This window comes from Myxine glutinosa, chromosome 1 (genome assembly GCF_964187855.1).
Source record: "Myxine glutinosa chromosome 1, kmMyxGlut1.1, whole genome shotgun sequence".
NCBI lineage: Eukaryota > Metazoa > Chordata > Myxini > Myxiniformes > Myxinidae > Myxine > Myxine glutinosa.
In genome coordinates, this window is record NC_136261.1 from 336,019,824 (window position 1) to 336,038,675 (window position 18,852).

Below are 18,852 nucleotides of genomic sequence, written 5' to 3' on the forward strand. Positions count from 1 at the left end.
GTGCGATGTCAACTGTGTGGCCATTTGAGGTAAGGGAGGGGATAGAGGGGGAACAAACACCAGAAACGGATTTGACCAGACACCACCAGGATTTGGAGGAAGGAGACAGGTTTGAGAGTTCATTCTTGAGTGAGGAGAGATAGTGCTTCCTGGCACTCCTGAGGGTAGACACACACTTGTTCCGAGCTTGGTGGAAGGAACTGAGATTGCCTTCAGTTGGATTAGCCTTCCAAGAGGCAAAGGCAAGTTGTTTCAGGGCAACTGCCTCACCACAAGATTCAGTGTACCATGGACGGAAGGAAGGGTAAGACAACTGAAGGCGAGTTGGGATAAATCTGTGCATGAGAGAGATCAGTTTGCTTTGGAAGAATTCCCAGGAAGAATTGATGTCAGAGGCAGTGGAGACAGGAGACCAAGCCAAACGATTGATGGCTGCTTGAAGACCATCCCAGTCGGCCTAAGTGAAATGCCACACTCGTCGAAGCTGATGAGGCTCTCTGAGAATGGCCAGAGAGATGTCCACTTTGACAAGCACATGATCAGAAGAACCGATTGGAGCAGAAGAAGAGCAGCAGACATTAGCAGGGAAGTTTGTCATAACCAAGTCTAGAAGAGAAGATACTCCATTGGCTGAGATCCGGGTCGGGAAATTGACAGATTGTGTCAATCCCAGTGAGTCACAGAAGTCCTTTGCTGAGGTGCCATGACTGGTGAGAGAGGAACCCACACCCAACCAGGTGGCATGATGACAGTTGAAGTCACCATATATGAGGAAGAGAGAGTTGGGATGAGTGGATAGAAGTTGGTCCATGTTGTCAGACAGTGAAATGTAGCTGGAGTCATCACTGTTTGGGGGACGGTACAGAACACATATGAACAAAAGGTGGGAGCGGAGAGGAAGCCGTAGCCAGAGGTACTCCTGGGGGTGAGGAGGAGAGAGGGCAGTGCAAGGAGAGTGAGGAAGAGAGTTTTTGATAAAGATAGCCACCCCACCACCAGGCCGAGGCTCAGGTCTATCATACCGGAGGAGGGAGTAACCAGGAAGAGATATTAAGGAATCAGAGACATCTTGAAGGAGGAAAGTCTCTGTTAAGCAGATCAAGTCTGGATTGTCAGAAGCAACCTGTATGGAGAGATCAGTCAGGTTTGAGCGAAGGCCCCGGATGTTTGAGGTCCATACCGTTAATGAAGAGAGTGGGGGAGCATCGGGTACAGGACAGGGGAGGGGAGGAGTAGGGTAAGATGAAGGATGAGAGGGGGAGGTAGGGAGAGCAGTTGATAGTGTGTCAGAGATTGCAGAAGAGTTCCAAGAAAGGGAAGGATGAGGAGGATGAAAGGTTTGATGGTGAAGGGATGAGGCACAGTGAGGGGTTGTTTGAGGGGGGGCAGAGGAAAGTAGAAGGTTGGGGGGGGGGTGGAGGTAAGAGATAGAAGGGAGACGAAGTGGGGAGGAGGCAGCTTTGAGGAGGAGGGGGGAGGAGGGAGAATTGGAGAGGAATGGTATGGGGGGAGATTTGAATGGGAGGGGTTGGGGTGGAGTTTTGAAGGGGAGGAGTGAGGGGGGAGTTTAGGAGGGGAGGGGCAAGGGGGGAGTTTAGGAGGGAAGGGGCAAGGGGGAAGTTTAGAAGTGGAGGGGTGAGGGGGGGATTTGGAGGGGAGGGGCAAGGGGGGAGTTCAGGAGTGGAGGGGCAAGGGGGGGGATTTGGAGGGGAGGGGCAAGGGGGGAGTTTAGGAGGGGAAGGGCAAGGGGGGAGTTCAGGAGTTCAGGAGTGGAGGGGCAAGGGGGTGATTTGGAGGGGAGGGGCAAGGGGGGAGTTTAGGAGGGGAGGGGCAAGGGGGGAGTTCAGGAGTGGAGGGGCAAGGGGGGAGTTTAAGAGTGGAGGGGCAAGGGGGGAGTTTAGGAGTGTAGGTGCAAGGGGGGGATTTGGATGGGAGGGGCAAGAGGGGAGTTTAGAAAGTGGATGATTAATGAAAGACGAACATTGAAAACAAATTGGGTTTGTTGTGATTTTCAAGTTAGCAATCCGATTCAGAACGATGGAGGAGGCATGGAATGAATGTGAATTTAGACCATGTAGTGAGGGAGACGTATAAGATATTGAATTTCTTTTTTTTGAAGTGGATTTGAGTTGGAGAGGAAATTGAGAAAAGCCTTTTAAATAGGAAGAAAAACAGCGTGTTGTAAAATACCACTGAGTAAAACACTGAAGGGGAAAGGTTAAACATGTTTAAATAATATTTAAACAGAACCGTGAACAATCTTATATGCACAAAATACCAATGGGGGGAGAGCCGAAAGGGACCACCACGAGTCACGTGAACAGGGCAAACGGTGGATGGCAAGGAGATAATGGGGGCGAGGGGCGAACAGCACACCTGGACAGAAAATACAGGATGAGACAACAGTACACGTGGAGAAAGGAAAATAAATGTTTTTGGGTTTTTTTTGGGTTTTTTTTTTGGGGGGGGTGGGGATTTAGAACGTTAGACAGAGTATTATGTTCAGGGTAGAAGGGAAAAAACTAAGAGCCAAGCAAAACACGCTTAAGTTAACAAACACCGATGGGGGTACAACGACAAGGCCGCACACGAGGAGCAGAACACGATTAATTAATTACGAGTTACAGGAAATTCAAACCAAAACTAACTATAATCAAACAATAACACATGGATGATAAAATAACGAGTTGAAATTTGACAATCTATCTGGGGAAATGGGGGAGAAACACGTGGTCGAAGAATGAACGAACGAATAAGAATGAATAAACGAATGAGAACAGAGAAGGAAATGTTTTGTTTTTGTTTTGTTTGAGTTGAGATTTACATGAGGAAGTAGGCTATGGGGTGAAAAGACTGGGAAAACAGAGAACGAAAGTGATTGGATCACAAACGACGGACCGCTGAGAGAAAAACAAAGCCTCAAGGTTGTACAGTGTACACTGTACAAGGCCTCAAGACACGACACAAATTAACATGATTTTCAATACAGGTATGAAAGATTTGCACCGAAAATCTTCGTCGGGAGACAATATATACACCATAAAATAAATACAGTTATAACGAAAATACAAATGGGAACAATTACTTAACTTCGATTTCGATGGAGAGCATGGAGAGCTGAGAATAAACGAACCCTCGCCAGCAAGACCGGAAACGGAAGTCCCAAATTGCCGTCAATGGGGTTGCATGTTGAGGCTCCAAATTGCCGTTGCCAACCCGAACAATGCAAGATTGCGGCTCCCTTAGAAGCATGCACCAGGGAGGAGCAACGTTCTGTCATCCGTTTCTTGGGAAGTGAGGGTATGAATCCCAGTGAAATCTGTCGCAGAATGATAATGCAATATGGTGATGCATGTTTATTGCTGCAGCAGGTGTACGACTGGGACAGGAAGTTTAAAAGTGGAGTTTCCAGTGTGGCAGACACTGCTCCCTCGTGTCAGCCTCACACAGCCAACACACCAGTAATGGTTGCAGGAGTTGAGCGCATGCTAAGGGAAAACCGTCGCATTACGATGGATGAAGTGGTCTCCGAATTGAACGATAGCCATGGTTCAGCATACCATATCATTCACAACGTGCTGGGGTTCAGCAAAGTGTCTGCAAGATGGGTGTCCAGACAACTCACACGCGAACTGAAAGAACGGCGAGTGGACGCATGTGTAGAACTTCTGCGACGTTATGAAACAGAAGGTGACACTTTCTTACAGTGTGTAGTGACTGGGGATGAAAGCTGGGTCCACTACTTTCAGCCAGAAATGTAGAGGGCAAGAAAAGAGTGGCGCCATTCAACTTCACCGATGCCCAAAAAATGCCGCACACAGCCGTTCACTGGAAAAGTGATGCTGATGCTCTTCTGGGATAGCCGACGTCCACTTGTAGGGCGTTACATGCCCAGAGGGACCACGGTCACCAGTGCATCATACTGGGACCTCCTTAAAAATCATCTGAAACCAGCAATGAGATCAAAACGTCTTGGGCTACGCACTGCCGGTGTTTTGCTCCAGCATGACAATGCTCGGCCCCATACTGCCCGCAATGCAGCTGCAACAATCGAGGACCTGCATTTTGAGTGACATCCTCATCCACTCTATTCGCCAGACCCTGTTTCAGCTTGTTTCAATGTATAGCCTTTGAGATATGAGCGAGAACACATTTTGGGCAGACAGGTGGATGGACGGACGGACACCATCGTGAATTTGGGGGTTTTTCTTTATAAAATTCAAGAATACTGTTGCAGACGCGGTTTTAGATGTTATTTTACCGAGCGGTTGGTATTACCGCGTCCGAACAGTTACTCCCCGATTAGAACCCGATTCCACCCGACGTTGACCAGATCGCACCGCAGATATTCAATCGGGAAACCTCTAAAGCGACCGAAAGAGAATGAAAAGAGAAGAAGACAGAGTACGGAGGAAGAACAGATTTATTATACACACACAAGCAATGGATGGAAGAAGCAATCACACAGCGAATCGTTAACTTACACTATTCATTTTACTTAATCCCAAGACAACGAGTAGGACAGACGACGTTCACACTTATTGCAGGCAGGTAGGGCTTGAGGTGGATTGCTGGAGAGGGAGGAGGGTCGGAGGCAGCAGCTCTCATTTCCTCGCGGTTTTTGGCGGGAAAACCCTCCGTCGCGTATCCGCTGCTGTTGCTTTAGACGTCACGCGCTGGCTCGGGCACACCTGCTCCTCTCCTTCTGGTGGAGCCGTCTCCCTCCTTTCAGCGCGTCTCTCCAAAGCTGGTTTCCTTTCTGAGTACCTCTCCTCTTTGGCTTGGAGCATTTCGCATCTCACCGCTCCTCTTGGTGTCGCCTCTTCGCTCCTCTCCCAGATCATCTGGTGAAGCAGTCCCTTACAGTCGCTCTTATAACTCGGGGCGGAATCAAGCCGCCGGCTGCGAGGGCACGCCTACCGGGTCGCTCACCGCGGTGCTGATTGGCCATGCGACCCGCTGGCTCACTCCTCCCCTCTATGACGAGGTGGAGACACGCCTTTCTTCTCCGAGATTAGCACATGGGCAATGGCGGCTTGCGGGATTGAACACAACCCGCACCCTTTTGAAAGGAACTTTGGAGAGCGGAGATGTTTGGGGAAATTGCAAGGGCCTACGCTTATTTTGTTTGATACAATGCAAAGTCAATCTAGTGGGAAACACATATTTAGCCTACATGGAATAAGGAAATACTCTATTTAAAAAGATATATCGTGACCTGCGTGTAAGTTTCATGGAATTAACTAGGAGGACGGCTGCGACCATTATTTACATTACGAGGGTGTTACACATAACAAAACTATACTTTTTACATTCGTTACACTTCCTCCAAAATTGTTACACTTCTCAAAAACCGTTACACTTCTCAAATTCGTTACACACTTCTCAAAACCGTTACACTGCACCCTCCTTTCTTCAGGCCTGTCCTCGGGCCTACAAAACTTTAACTTAGTGTGACACGTAGGTGTAATTCCCTCTACAATTAACCTGACCCTGAGTGTGACAATCTTAAAACACAAATAAGCATGTCCCCCTATTGCATTGCACCCTGTCTAACAGACTCAAGCCCACAGCTAACCGAATTACGGAATTATTCTCAAACTATACATTTACGGTGGGGAGCATTATTTACAATGACGTGATTTCTTATTTACAACGCAACCCAGGACCTGTGTTTTTTTTTTTTTTTTTAGGGAACAAGAAAAAAGAAATTCCTGTTGGGAGGGAGGAGACAGCACGCATTGCTTCGATGCACCAGTACCAATACCACCAAAGCACCCAAAAGCACCAAAAGCACCACAAGCACCACAAAGCACCAAAAGCACCACTCGGTGCGCAGTCACCATGGTTCTCAATAAACACAACAAACAACTGGTGGTGGTCTTCACTTTCTCTGCTGGGCCGATGTTCTTCCCGATGTCTTCTGGCTTCATGCGGCCTATTTGGACATAATAAAAAGCACAACTTGTGTTCGTTTTTATTTAGGGCCTCAGGGGCCAACTAAGGGTGGTCCACCTGTTTGGCATAGGTGCCACCTTACCGAGGTCCGCAAGCAAGATTCCCTGGCCACTATGGCCGGTCTCCCACAGAGGTGCCCTGCCCCAGAACCTGGGGTCCATCAAGTGGTACTTGGCCGCAGAACAGCGGTCCATAAAGTGGTACATCAACGCAATGCATGCTGGTTCTGGGAATCTCGGGCGCACAATGGCCACCTCACGCACGCTCCCCTCGGCACCCAATGGCGCACAGGTCATGTGGGAGACAAAAGAAAGACAATTGAGCGAGGGGTAAGGTCACAAGGGTACACGTCAATAAGGCAATGCAAGGCGAAATGCGTACGGAGGGCGAAGTGAGAAAGCTCGTCCCTACCGTACGTCACCCCCCTGTCACCTACACTACCCTTGCCCTTACCCCATATGTACAAGATCTACACATTACCAATTCGTCACTACTGTCACGTCTTCCCCATATTTCCCCTATACCAAATTCGTCTCCACAATCCCTCGACTTCAAAATTTGCCATCACCAATTCATCATCAATCCTCATAAGGAGGGAGAGATGGAATTACGCACAATGTCACACCCACGTCATGATGCGTCTCACAATCCAAACATTTGCATCAAAAATAATTAAACATGGCATGGTGCGGAGTACCTGTCACCTCAGGTGAGTGGATGCAGATGGTGTGAGGAGATCCTTCATCCTAACTATTTTCTAAATGACTTTAACACACTTTACACTACCCAGGGTCTTTCCCTGCCAATCCATTGGCCAACTTACTCTATGGGTTCTAATAACCAATTCCCATTGACCAAACTGTGGTGCTTCTCAATTTGGGGTCTCACTCCCCCGATTCATCTCCCGGTGCCCTCGCACAATTTCTGGGCTGCGACATGTAGCTCTCCCAGCAGGTCTACCCACCTGCACACCTCCACCACTGTAGTTGCCACCCGAGCTTACCTAGCTCCTCACCCTAACCTAACTAACTGGGGAAGGCCCTCTCCTGGCTCTGTCACCCCTTGGTGCCCTCTGGCACTGGGCTACCCGGGTCCGTCCTCCGGATCCTCGGGCCCCATCCACAACAACTACCGGCTCCCAGAGCCCACCTGCGGCCTCACCTGGCCGACATCCTCACAGTGGTGGAGCGCCCAACCAACTACACACACTAACAGGCTACACGCCCAGCCATTTCCACAACACTAATGCACCCATCCAAAGACCATTCTTTCACCCGCACCACAGATGCCAATATCCAACCACAATTTACCTGTACCCTCTACCTAACACTTACACTACCCGCCCCGGGTATCCGTGATGGGGGTCCACTCTTCCCCCATTCACACCTTCGCACCATCCACTCCACTCCACAATTTCCACCATACTCACTCCACGACCATCCATTCCAATACTCCATTTATTCCACACTACCATTCTCCATACCTGCTGTTGCACACCTGTGCCCTCACACCTGGTGCCACCTGCACCCTCCTTTCTTCCTGGACCATTTGGTCAGCACAACACGCAATCACCACTACTCCCTCATACACTGCTCCATTCACCTGTTCAGTTGCACACCTGTGCAATCACACCTGTTCAATTCTCACCTGTTCAATCTTCACACACACGGCATCATCTCAGCTAACTACTCCCTTCTGAAACTTGCGCTTCCCAGTCGTCCCTTTAAACTATTGCGCTCCCACGTCATTATCAACCACACTAAACTACCTGCGTCCCCACTACAGGTATCAGTCACTATCTAAACCTTTACGTTACCTAATGTCATCTTCGCTAGATCCCTATCAATATAACCAAACCCTCCCTGGCTCGGTTGTCATAGCCACCCCATAAACTATTGCGCATTTGCCCCCACTGTGACGGATGGTGGATTTGCCATCCCACCACATCGGGGGTCTCTCACTATAAATTTTGCTCGTCCAAATTCCAACCAATTCAAAAATTTCCCATTTGCTGCCAATTCTACCCACTATTATAAATTTCGTATCAAATCACTATCACTATCACTATCACTATCACCATCATCACAGTCCACTATATCCTAGCCTCGGTGCGTCGTGACATCATTAAACTCGGTTCGTAAAGCCGAGCAATGAATTCGGGTGGTTTGGTTGCCTGCAGGTTGAATCCGTCCGGCTTTCGGTTCAAGGGAGGTGGTTTGGTTGGACCGAGATTCCACGCACCATCTCGGCACGGCACCTTGCGGTCCCGGGCCCGATGGCTCAATCTCCCCCGGTCGGAACCCCGTCCCCACGAGGGGGCACCGTTCCGCTTCCTCCCACTCGCCCTTGAACCGGACCGGTCGCCTCGCCCACCAAGGCCCGGACTCGACCGTGCGGGGCGGGGCCAAGCCCGAATCGGCAACGACGCTTCGAAGAGAAGCGACGCAGCATCGATCCGCGCCGGGCCTCGCACCCAACAAAGCACCCCTCGCACCGAGTGCTCGCATCGGCTATCCGTCACCCTAACCGCTAACCCGGTTACCGTCGATGCTTCACCGGCATGCTCACAAGCATACGCTACCCCTTGCTTGCTCATACCTTTCCTTACACACCCAGGTACCCTCATTCCGCTCACCGACTTGGTCACACACCTGACCACCGAACACCTTGGCACACATTCGTCGCTCGCACACCTCACCAACACACCTCTTCGCGCCCCCTCCTCTGTGACAACCACAGGTGTGCTCTCACCCGCACACCCAACCACGTGCCTCACGACCAACTCAAGTGTGCATTCCCACACACGCTCTACCATTCCAGGTGTGCATCCTTCCATTCCAGGTGTACATCCTCGCTCACCTGTCATAACCAACTCACGCTCCGTGTCACTCACTACTCTCACCTCCACTCTCGGTCGCGCACTCACCCTTACTCTCGACAGCACACTCTTTCCTCATGCACCTGTCCGTTACACACCTTTCTCGCGCATCCTCTCACGCACACTCTTTCGTTACATCCTCTGTAACACTTACCACACCGCGCCTCCATGTGCTCCCTCGCACACGCGCTACGACCGACTCACTCTTGACAACACACTCACTCCTTGGCGTGCACTTTTTCCTCACACACCCCATGGTCGGACATTCTCGCACACCTCTTTTTTCGCACACCTGACCTGTCGCACACTTCACCAACGGCCTCTCACGAACACCCGGATCCAAACCAATCCCCAAGCCGACTGAAGCTTTCCTCACATCATATACATTGCCACTCACCTCCGTACCTCGTCTCCGCACCTCCTTTGCCACCTGCAAACTCTTTATTTGGTTAGTGAGCATCACATTATGAGTTGAGCACCGACCTTGTACATATTCCGCTATCTCCTCCTTTATTTCTCTCTTAGTTTCTGTCCGTCTCTTCTTAATTTCACTCACCTCTTCTTCCACTTCCTTTAATTTTTGTTTAACCTCTTTTATTTCTCGGTGCGTCTCCTCAAGTTCGTCCTCTAAGGCTACCGTGACCATCTCTATGTGCATCCTCACCTGCCGGTCCTTTGTCTCCATTATCTCTGTCACCTCGTTCACCCTCATTGTCAGTTCCTCACGTACCATCTGACATTGCCTCTGTGTCGCTATTAATTCGTTTTTAATTTCTTTTTGTGTCGCCTTTAACCCTCCTAGTACCGCAGTGTTCCTTTGAACCTGCTCCACTAACTCCGTTTGTCCCTCTGTCAGCTGTTCCACCTCCTTCGTCAGATCTTCTATGCCCCCCTGTAACCTAGCCGTATTATTTCTCACCTCTTTCTCCATACGCTTCTCACCTCGCTTTACCTCCTCGCGTAGCCCCGAAACCTCCTCACTTACCCCTCGTCGTATCTCCTCCATCTCTTTTGTAGATGCCACCCTCATCTGTCCCAATTCATCCCTCTGAGCATCCAATTTGGTTTCTACCCCGATTTTTACCTCCTCTATCTGCTCTCCCATTTGTTTAATTCCTCGGGCGGATTGCTCCCCTATCTCCCGCAATTTGCCTTCCATCCTATTTTCTAACCCCATGAACCCATTTTTTACCCCCTCTAACTGATTCTCCTGGGCAGCCATTCTATTTTCCACCCCCGTTAACCCATTCTTTACCCCCTCTAACTGATTCTCCTGGGCAGCCATTCTATTTTCCACCCCCGTTAACCCATTCTTTACCTCTTTTATCCCGTTGTCTAACCCCTCAAAATTATTGTCTAACTTCCCAAATTTCTTGTCTAATTCCCCGATTTGATTTCCTAGTCGCTCCCCCATTCTGTTTTCCATTTTCTCCATTTCCCTGGCTCTTTTTTCGTTGTCGCACTTCGACTGTGCCATGTATTCGCTAAACTGTGCCATGAACTGCTGCATGTCAAACGGCTGCATGTTAAAGCCCGCTGATACAGTGGGCTCGGCTACCGCGCGCTCGTGCGAGGCGCCTTTTTGCGCGCCTGAAACCTCGTGCGCGAGAGCGCCATTTTGTGCGTCTGATACACCCTCAACCACCTCATTTCTCTCCTCCTCCCTTTCTTCCCCTAAGTCCTGGGTTACCCCTAACCCGTCTATCTCCCACACCGACATCTGATCGCCTTGATTGTCCATGGCGCGATCTCAAAATTCGGGTTTTATAAAACAACAAAATTTCGGCAGCTCGTAATTTTGACCAAATTTTTTCTAGATGTTAAAAAAAAAAAAAATTTGGTTCGGGCCCCGAATCTCACTCCCAGACACCAATTGTTGCTGATAACACAATTGGTGTTCCAAAATTTTGGCCTAACAAATTTAGTCCCAGGTCCGAATCCAACTCCTGACAACCAATTGTTGCAGACGCGGTTTTAGATGTTATTTTACCGAGCGGTTGGTATTACCGCGTCCGAACAGTTACTCCCCGATTAGAACCCGATTCCACCCGACACTGACCAGATCGCAACGCAGATATTCAATCGGGAAACCTCTAAAGCGACCGAAAGAGAATGAAAAGAGAAGAAGACAGAGTACGGAGGAAGAACAGATTTATTATACACACACAAGCAATGGATGGAAGAAGCAGTCACACAGCGAATCGTTAACTTACACTATTCATTTTACTTAATCCCAAGACAACGAGTAGGACAGACGACGTTCACACTTACACGGGGGATATTGCAGGCAGGTAGGGCTTGAGGTGGATTGCTGGAGAGGGAGGAGGGTCGGAGGCAGCAGCTCTCAATTCCTCGCGGTTTTTGGCGGGAAAACCCTCCGTCGCGTATCCGCTGCTGTTGCTTTAGACGTCACGCGCTGGCTCGGGCACACCTGCTCCTCTCCTTCTGGTGGAGCCGTCTCCCTCCTTTCAGCGCGTCTCTCCAAAGCTGGTTTCCTTTCCGAGTACCTCTCCTCTTTGGCTTGGAGCGTTTCGCATCTCACCGCTCCTCTTGGTGTCGCCTCTTCGCTCCTCTCCCAGGTCATCTGGTGAAGCAGTCCCTTACAGTCGCTTTTATAACTCGGGGCGGAATCAAGCCGCCGGCTGCGAGGGCACGCCTACCGGGTCGCTCACCGCGGTGCTGATTGGCCATGCGACCCTCTGGCTCACTCCTCCCCTCTATGACGAGGTGGAGACACGCCTTTCTTCTCCGAGATTAGCACATGGGCAATGGCGGCTTGCGGGATTGAACACAACTCGCACCCTTTTGAAAGGAACTTTGGAGAGCGGAGATGTTTGGGGAAATTGCAAGGGCCTACGCTTATTTTGTTTGATACAATGCAAAGTCAATCTAGTGGGAAACACATATTTAGCCTACATGGAATAAGGAAATACTCTATTTAAAAAGATATATCGTGACCTGCGTGTAAGTTTCATGGAATTAACTAGGAGGACGGCTGCGACCATTATTTACATTACGAGGGTGTTACACATAACAAAACTATACTTTTTACATTCGTTACACTTCCTCCAAAATTGTTACACTTCTCAAAAACCGTTACACTTCTCAAATTCGTTACACACTTCTCAAAACCGTTACAATACTTAACACCCAACTCATTGGGTGGATTCAAGTAGTTATGTGCCTTCAATGTTTACTCATTGCTGAAACTTGCAACAAATTACCTCAATGTACAAAGCATTTACTTCTGCAATTTGCAGGCAATTTCATCCAGTTGAAGCCAAGAAACGAATTTTCAGTCGCCATGTTAAAGTTTCATCCAGAGAAACGATTCCACAAAAGGGGGGGCGGGGGGCACATTTCGCCTCCCTTGATTTCCATACAATAAGCAATTTGATATGGTACAATCAAGGGAACTGGTACCCCTTTACTGTATATGAACTTTTCCCGAGCATTACTTGGAATGCATGCATCCATAACTTTTTTTAGGCATCATTCTGTCCATGGTTTTTGGCCTTAACATTAAATAGTGAAGAATCACTCAAAAACTTCTCGGATCCGGATCTTCATCAAAATATCATCAATTCGTCCTTGTCACACACGCAGCCTGTCCAGCAAGTTTTGTCTCATTCCGTCCATTCCTTCTTGAAATATCGTGCTCATTGACAGACAGACAGATAGGGGTGAAAACAATCTCCTTCCACCTTCGGTGGTGGAGGAACTAGAACGGCTCTCGGTGGAGTGCACACCTCCGCCAGGCTGAAAAGTTTGTGTTTTGTATTCCATTGAGAGGCCGGATCTGCATCTGAACCTGAACCAAATTCTAATTGGCTCGTTATTGCCACCAACCCCATTCTTCCACCAAGTTTTGTTATAATCTGTCCACAACTTTGTGAAACATCATGTTACAGTGCACAATGTCATTTTGGCCACATCTCTCAATAGTGAAGAATCCTTCAGAAAATTCTCGAACCCAGATCTGGATTTTCACCAAAATTGTCTCGATGCGTCTTTGACAAACGCTCAACCTGTCCAAATCCATCCTTATTGTTTTGCGATACCATGCTACATATGGATTTTGGCCCTTTCACTCAGTGGTGAAGAATCACTGGAAACATTCTCAGATCTGGATCCAGGTCTGGATTTTCACTAAAATCTAATCAATTCATCCTTGCTAATTTTTACTTTTTAGTAGCAAGGACAAATTATCATACGGTTTGAAGTTGCAACAACGAAAATATTCATGAACTGTTTTGTGCATATTATTTGAACTACTTTGTGGGATGACCTTTCAGATAAATTTGTCTACATCAAGTAAGTTACAGGATTTCGACATCTTTTTTTTGTCTGCAAAGTCTTGGCTCATACAATAATGATCCCATTCCAACATTATGGAGGAGGTAGAAGTTATTTTCCAGCTTGAGATTGCCCGACATCTCAGTTAAATTTGCGGCTGCTCCTTCCCCCTCAATCAACACGAAGATTTCCAAACTGTAACTGTCGTGTTTTTCTGTGATATTTTCATCCCTGCTTTGCTGTTTGTGTTTTCATCAATCTTTCTCGTGGTAAATCGTACCTTCCTGTCTATATTGTCGAATTGGTTTTCATGTAGCTCAGGCCGACATATCGGATCGCTGGGAGCAAAATCATCTCGTTTTTGAGGTGCCTTCCCACCCCTCCCCCCTCTCCCCAATCCTCTCAATTTTGGCTTTTCTGTCTCTTTAATGTTATACCAGTCCCCCAGCTTGCTTCAAAAACCAAAAAGACTTTTACTATCCATCTTGTGCACCCCATGCACCCTCCCCGACTCCCTCTTTGCTCCCCACTTCCCAGTATTTGTCCAAGTCTCTTTCTATTTTATCCTTCAACGCTGCTGTTTGTGTATCCCCCCTCTTTGTACTCTTCTTTTTATTCTGTTGCATCATGATCCGTTCAGTGTTCTTGCTCTTCCACGAGCCTTGACCATGAATATAAAAAATAAAAAGGAGGGGGGAGGAGATCATTTGATGAAAAGTAACCACAACATGGTGTATGTAACTAAACTGTTCAGTGTTGGAGTTCAGGATAGTAGACTCAGGCTGTTGGATTTAAGGAAGGCAAACTTTCAGGGAATGAGGAGAGAGCTGGGTACCTGTTGATTTGGAGAAGCGAACTCGAGGTAAGTTAGCATCAGAGAAAAGGGCAACCTTCAAAGAGCAAATATGGATGGTGTTAAGTATAATCCAGAGGCAGAGAGAACAGGATGGTGGAGCAGGGAGGGAACGAATGCTATCAATGAAAAGCAGAAGGGATTTATTATGTACGAGTATAAAAGCCCATCAAAAATAATGGGTTGGAACAGTTTATTCAACGGTACAGCCTCATGAGTGTGCCAAAGTCTGAAGCCTCGGCCTAGTGTCAAGGTGTACCTGCATCTTTTTACGTATTAAACATCATACATGTCGTGAATCATTGGTTCCATCTGAGTAATGGCCTATCACGCACCTGCACTACTCATGATGCTATTCCTGTGTCCACCGTACGGGGAGGGATTCATAATACCACCTGTGCTTAAGGGGGTTTCATTCAGCTGTTCTGTGCCTTCAAGTTGGTAAGATTGCTAAAGGACGCGCTTTATATATTTGCGAATATCCCTGTAATGCCGCAATGTTAATGAAGGTGCTCTGGGATGCTTGCTTATCAGCTTTTGTGTTCTCTTTGTAGATGAGTTGCATTCAAGTGAATAAAAGCTCATGTTCGGAGTTTTCCTGGTTAAGCGTTTCGTTTCATCACAATACGGACGTAAATGAACATTCTTTTAGCTCTGCACGCCTTGTATTTATTGTTTAAAATAACACTTTTGTACACCGCCATTGAGCCCCAGTGTGCAGGCCACCGTCTACAATTCTTGAAGAAGAGACATAATTACTCTTTGATGGAAAATGCTTTGCGAGTTTGTTTTCTCTTCAAAAATAGACCCCAGTGAACACACATTCGTGTTAAAAGATTGCCCTTTACAAGCTTCCCTTATGAAGGGGAACAGACATCTGCACAAACACACAAACTGGCATTGTGCTTTATATGGGAGATATGATAAGTATATGGCCAATGTTAAACATAATAACAGGCATTATTAAGTACATAAGAGGTCACACGAAGTTTGGATGTTTTGATTAATAGCACAAGGAGATTGGTTCGTGATGAAAGCGAGACTGGAGGCCAATCGAAGGTATTTTGCTGCAACACCCACAGGAAAATATTTTCTGACCTTCAAGTCGTTCCAGGTATTTCGGACGTTTGTGGGAATACTTGTGACATATATTTGCACAAACCTCAGTTCATTGTTCATCAATGTGTCCTGCGAAACATGAGGGCAATGAACAGAGTATTATTTGCAAGAGATAAAATGAACACAGATCTCACTGCAGCTTTCACTAGCAGTGTTAATGACCATGCTGACCGCTACAAATATGTCCTTAGCACCTTGTTGAACGTCCATGTACCTGCCACGTCACAATCTGTGAATATTCGTTCGCACACTCTTTGGTATTTTCACTAAATTAAGTGTGAGAAACAAAAACTCAGAGAGCTGGAAAACAAGTGGCATTCCCCCAGGTTGGAAATAGATCGTGACCTCCATTAGTTCTGTATTGTTGTCCACAACAACCAAATGAACGACTACTGTGGCAACAACCAAATGAAGTGGTAGATAGGTCGAGTGGTACAAGGATATTGGCACGATTGTGCAGGCTTCATGGGCCTCAAGGCCTCCTCCTTTGTTGAAATTCCTTGTGTTAGGCCTTGTGTGATCCTCACGTACAAGTTGAGTGAAGGAGACATTTGGCATAAACAGTGAGTTATAAATCAGCCTCAGGAACCAAATGGAAAAATAAATTTTTAAAAAGAAACACAAACAAGGAAAACCAGAAAAACTGCCATTGCCACTTACATAGTTTAATAACACTGTCCCACACCCTCACACACCCTCACACACCCTCACACCCTCCAGTCGTTTTCCCAACCAAGTATGAACTTTCTTGTGTGAGGAATCAGATGTTAATCAATCTTTACACTGATTTACACCAATGTAAGATTTCCCACTTTTTTAATTTGTGTCTCATACGTTTTACAGAGCATGGGTGATTGGGTGATGCCGGAACAGATTCTTGGCAAGGTGTATCCTGGGTGGTTTGCCATTGCCTTCCCAGCGTTGTCCATGCTCCATCCTTTTAAATGCGGAACGCCAAGAAAGGAAGCAGCTCGTGTATCCTGGGTGGTTTGCCATTGCCTTCCCAGCGTTGTCCATGCTCCATCCTTTTAAATACTGAGCGCCAAGAAAGGAAGCAGCTCGTGTATCCTGGGTGGTTTGCCATTGCCTTCCCAGCGTTGTCCATGCTCCATCCTTTTAAATGCGGAACGCCAAGAAAGGAAGCAGCTCGTGTATCCTGGGTGGTTTGCCATTGCCTTCCCAGCGTTGTCCATGCTCTATCCTTTTAAATGCTGAGCGCCAAGCAAGGAAGCAGCTCGTACCAATTATAAACTCTTTGTATGACTCGGACGGGGTTTGAACTTCCCACCTCCCAGACTCAGAGCCGACGCTCCATTACACCACCGAGTTCGACATTCCCAACTTTGTGGATTATTTCCTTGATACACTTGGAAAAAAGATCTTTTCAAAAAGACTCTGGAAAAAAATATTTAAATAATGTGGTCATAATTATTTATAAATGTATCTTCTCCTTTATGATGCAACAAACATGGTTATCAACATTTCAAATTAAAACAAAACCTAATTTGCTATTTATTTCACAATCCGGTAACACAACCAGATATCCCTTACCTCTCGTGACGAAGATGCGTTCAATCTGCACAACGATCAGACAACCAACCAGGAAGCAAAGCAGGTTTATACGTTTTGTTACGTCATTTCGGAAGAATGCATGACGTCATTTACTTGCAGTGACTATTCGATCTTACAGTTTTCAAGTCCATCACATACTCTCTCTCACCTTTCACTTCATTCTTTAACAAACACTTGTGGAAATTCCACATCATCTTTACCCTGTCCTCGCGAAGCGAAACGCAGGGTTAAGCATGCGGGTTCGTACGTACGTACGTACGTACGTGCGTGTCTGCATTAAAAAATGCATTTTCTCGGCAATCGTTTGTCCGATTGACATGAAATTTCCACCATAGGAGGGCGCCCTCCTGTAGAATATTTTAGTGGATATTATGACGTCACAGGTCACGTGGTACGGGCGCCATCTTGGAAAAACCTAAAAACTTTGCACCTCTATATCTCAAAAAACCGCTGCACAGAAATAATTGAGACAGGTCTCGTTGCAAAGAACTCCCCATGCGGAATAACATATGTGAATGATGACGTCATAGGTTCCGCCGTTATGACGTCATAACTCGACAAGTAAAAAACTTTATCCGATCAGGATGAAATTTCTTCAGCATCTTCTCGGTATAAATTTATACAGAAATAAAATTAAAATGACGTCGTAGGTCCCGTGGTTCGGACGCCATTTTGTTTTGAGTGAAAACCCTGAAAAACCACGATAATCAAATTTTCTCCAAGACGACTGAACAGATCGAGGCCAAACTTTGCAGGCAGAGTCGCATACGCATGACGAACAAAAAAGTCAATCGGATGAAAATTGAGGATTTTAGAGATTATAAAAAGTGGTTGACCTTTGGCCAATGTTGACCTTTTGGATTACGCTGATCTAAAAATAGTTGTTGGTTGAATTCAGTTAACTGATATGAAAATCACATTCAAATTCCAAGTCAATCGGATGAAAATTGAGGATTTTGGAGATTATAAAAATGTGGTTGACCTTTGGCCAATGTTGACCTTTTGGACTACGCTGATCTAAAAATAGTTGTTGGTTGAATTCAGTTAGCTGATGTGCAAATCCTTTTCACATTTCAAGTCACAAGTTTCACATTTCAAGTTTCATACAATTGTATGAAAATTCAGGAGTTTAGAAATTCAAAAAAAAGTGGTTGACCTTTGGCCTATGTTGACCTTTTGGCCTATGCTTATCACAGAAATAGTTGGTGGTTGAATTCACTTCACCAATATGTAAATCCTATTCAAATTTCAAGTCAAACGGATTAAAATTGAGGATTTTGGTAATTAGAAAAAAAAAAGGCTGACCTTTGGCCTATGTTGACCTTTTGACCTTTTGACTTAAAAAATATATAGCATTTTGTCGGAACACAAACTCTACCATTTGGTGAAGTTTCGTGAAGATCGGTTTAAAATTGTGACCTGGAGGCAGGTATAAATGAGCGGACAGACAAACAAACAAACACACAAACCGCAGTGATCAATAAACATGCAAAGAATTTTTTTTTTTTTGCCAAGTAATGAAAAATCACTCAAAGAGTGACACTTGGCAAAACAGAACAAAGTAGCATGGCACACAGTGGAGCATCCTTTTGACCTGAAAAATAATTATTGGTTGAATTCTGTGACCTGATATGCAAATCGTCTTCAAAGTTTAAGTTAATCGGATGAAAAGTGACAATTTTAGAAATTCGGCCTATGTTGACATTTTGGCCTATGTTGACCTCAAAAATAGTTGGTGCTTTCTTTCAGTAAGCTGATATGAAAATCCTTTTCAAATTTCAAGTCAATCAGATGAAAATTGAGGATTTCACAAATTTGAAAAAAGTGGTTGACCTTTGGCATATATTGACCTTGTGACCCATTTGGACCTCAAATAGTTGTTGGTTGAATTAAGTTCACAGACATGTAAATCCCATTCATATTTCAAGTGAATGGGATGAAAATTGAGGATTTTAGAAATTAGAAATTGTTGTTGACCTTTTGCCTATGTTGACCTTTTGGCCTATGCTGATCTCAAAAAAAGTTGGTGGTTAAATTCAGTTAGCTGCTATGAAAGTCCGATTCAAACTTCAAGTCAATTGGATGAAAATTGAGGGTTTTAGAAATTCAAAAAAAGTGGTTGACCTTTGGCCCATGTTGACCTTTTGGCCGAAGCTGATCTCAAAAATAGTTGGTA

General features: G+C 46.2%; 1 protein-coding gene across 5 annotated transcripts in view; it reads right to left on the reverse strand.

Annotated features, from left to right (window-relative positions):
- The window catches only part of LOC137412117 (E3 ubiquitin-protein ligase TRIM50-like), a 61,640-nt gene extending 44,783 nt beyond the window's left edge, over positions 1 to 16,857 (reverse strand). Inside the window, exons 1-3 of one of the 5 annotated variants that reach the window (XM_078769805.1) lie at positions 16,656 to 16,854; positions 15,084 to 15,173; positions 3,091 to 3,319 (exon numbers count right to left, since the gene is read on the reverse strand). The gene's annotated coding sequence lies outside the window, so the exon portion shown is untranslated. Of the gene's footprint in view, positions 1 to 3,090; positions 3,320 to 15,083; positions 15,174 to 16,655 lie in introns of all 5 variants that reach the window. The other 4 variants (XM_078769810.1, XM_078769807.1, XM_078769808.1 and 1 more) reach the window with 4 other exon arrangements.
- Positions 16,858 to 18,852: the final 1,995 nt, after the last annotated feature.